The sequence below is a fragment of the Rhipicephalus sanguineus genome, chromosome 4, assembly GCF_013339695.2.
Source record: "Rhipicephalus sanguineus isolate Rsan-2018 chromosome 4, BIME_Rsan_1.4, whole genome shotgun sequence".
NCBI lineage: Eukaryota > Metazoa > Arthropoda > Arachnida > Ixodida > Ixodidae > Rhipicephalus > Rhipicephalus sanguineus.
Window position 1 is genome coordinate 107,087,136 of NC_051179.1, and position 2,335 is coordinate 107,089,470.

Here is a 2,335-nt window from a genome sequence, read left to right on the forward strand (position 1 = left end):
TGACGCCTGTATCGTAGGAGTACACGTCGTAGGAATATCATGTAGTGTTTATTGCTTTCTTGTAAAATTAGATAGCAAGCACCACAACCACAATTGACGTTGCACCGATAATACGCCTGCTTAGGCTGTTTTTTCCAAACCAGTTTATTGACCTGGCGTGGCTCTGTGGTAGAATACCTGACTGCCATGCAGAATGCTTGGGTTCTATTCGTGCTGGGATCCTAATGTTCATTCTTTTCATTAGTCGGGTCAAGGCTACCGATCTCGGCTTTTCTTAACGTCCTCGCACTTAAGTTACAAATGTCTGCTCTCGCCGTTCCTGGGTAGGTATAAACTGTCAATCACCTGTGGCGCACACGCGTACACCGCGGCCCGTTGTAAACGGGTATGTGACACACGTGTCTGGAGGAAAGTGTTTGACGACGTACGCGACAGGATTTTCACGTTATTCATGTCAGGACCCAACAGTCATATTCGTCAAATACTCTTACCCTCCCATGCCAATTTTGGTATACACCAAGTTATGGAGGTGATCATGAGAGCACCCAGACGTAGGCGGCTAGATAGATAGATAGATAGATAGATAGATAGATAGATAGATAGATAGATAGATAGATAGATAGATAGATAGATAGATAGATAGATAGATAGATAGATAGATAGATAGATAGATAGATAGATAGATAGATAGAAACGCTCAAAGTACCAAAGGTTCGTCAAAAATGCTTCGCATTTAATAATAATAATAATCAGTGGCTCTGCCATGTCGTTCATTTGGACGGTGTTACTGTGGTGTCCACAGTGTTGCACTAGGCGTTACTGTTGTATATCGAGAGATTAGAAATGTAGCAGGGGATGGCAGTGGGTTACATGGAGTGACAAAATGAATTTCGCAGGCATAAAAATTAGAAGTTAGCACTGTTTCTAAATGAACTGCACAACGCAAACATTTCCCTCAAGAACACTTCTAATACGCATTTACGCAATTATGCAATTGGTCTCAGCGTCACGTAAACAGCTTCCCAACATTGCACTTAATGTCTGTTTAAGTGTGGAAACATCCGACAAATCGCAATCTACTCGCACTATTACATGCTTCATTTTCAGATATCATCACCTGTTATTCTATTTTTATGTTGTGCTTATTGTTTGCCAATGACATTTGTACATCTTTGTAGTCTTCCATTCCTCATAGATTTGTATGACGCATGTGCCGCAAAATGAAACGCGAGGAAATGCATTTCACTTGTTGTTTTCGTTCTGAATAGGTGTGCCTTTTTCTCACTTTTTTGTTGTGTTTTTTTTCTCTCTCTCTGTCTTTTGTTTTGCTTTCTTGTGAATACAAATGCAATACGTACGATGTTCCCTGCTGCTGCCAACTGTAAAAGGTACGAGACATTAGTCAAGCGTTCCTCGCTTTTAGTCTCACACCTTACACCAAGCTTAATCTTATTGATGTGAAAAGAAGTTATTATTATTATTATTATTATTATTATTATTATTATTATTATTATTATTATTATTATTATTATTATTATTATTATTATTATTAAAATGGAATCGGCGCGCACAGGAGGAAGGGGAAGAAAAGTTCAGGAAGAGAAGAGATATGCCACGGTTTTTACCGCCACCACAGCAGCAGTTCTGTGCTCGACGTCACAGGTGGTCAGTCAACAAGGGGCAAGGTGTGGCTCATGTAAACGCGAAACGGCAGGAGTTGTAACCATAGGTCGGCAAACTCACCCATGAATCAACTCACTCAGACTCACCCAGACTCAGGCCGGGCCCTTAGTCTGAGTCTGAGTGAGTCTGGGTGAGTAATATCTTGGTGAGCTTGAGTCCGAGTGAGTCCGGATGAGAAAAATTTTAGTGAGTCTGACTCCGAGTGAGTCCGGATGACGAAAATTTGGATGGGTCTGAATACGAGTGAGCCTTAAGCCTGAGCAAAATGTATTTCTTGACTGAGTCTTATTGAGCCATACTTTTTTTTTGTCGACCTATGATCACAGCACGCGAAGTGTCCTACTAAACGCACGCGCAGTAGACGACATTCCAAATGCAGTCGCTACTGGCGGAAAAGTGAATCAATTTATCGATTAAGGTGTAGGCAAATGCGAGTGCAGGCTGTTCCAAACCACAACAGATAGGCTGCCAGTGAATCCTACTTGAAGTGTCGGCGCACGCCGTGTCGGGGACCGCTGCCATTTTCAAATCCTCATGTAAGAGCGATTAGCCAGTATTGCAAGCTATAAATAAGAAAATACGCTGACGAATAACCCGAACACTCTCAAACCCACGGTACCCACGCCAGCGCTTCCGATCCGTTAATGGACCC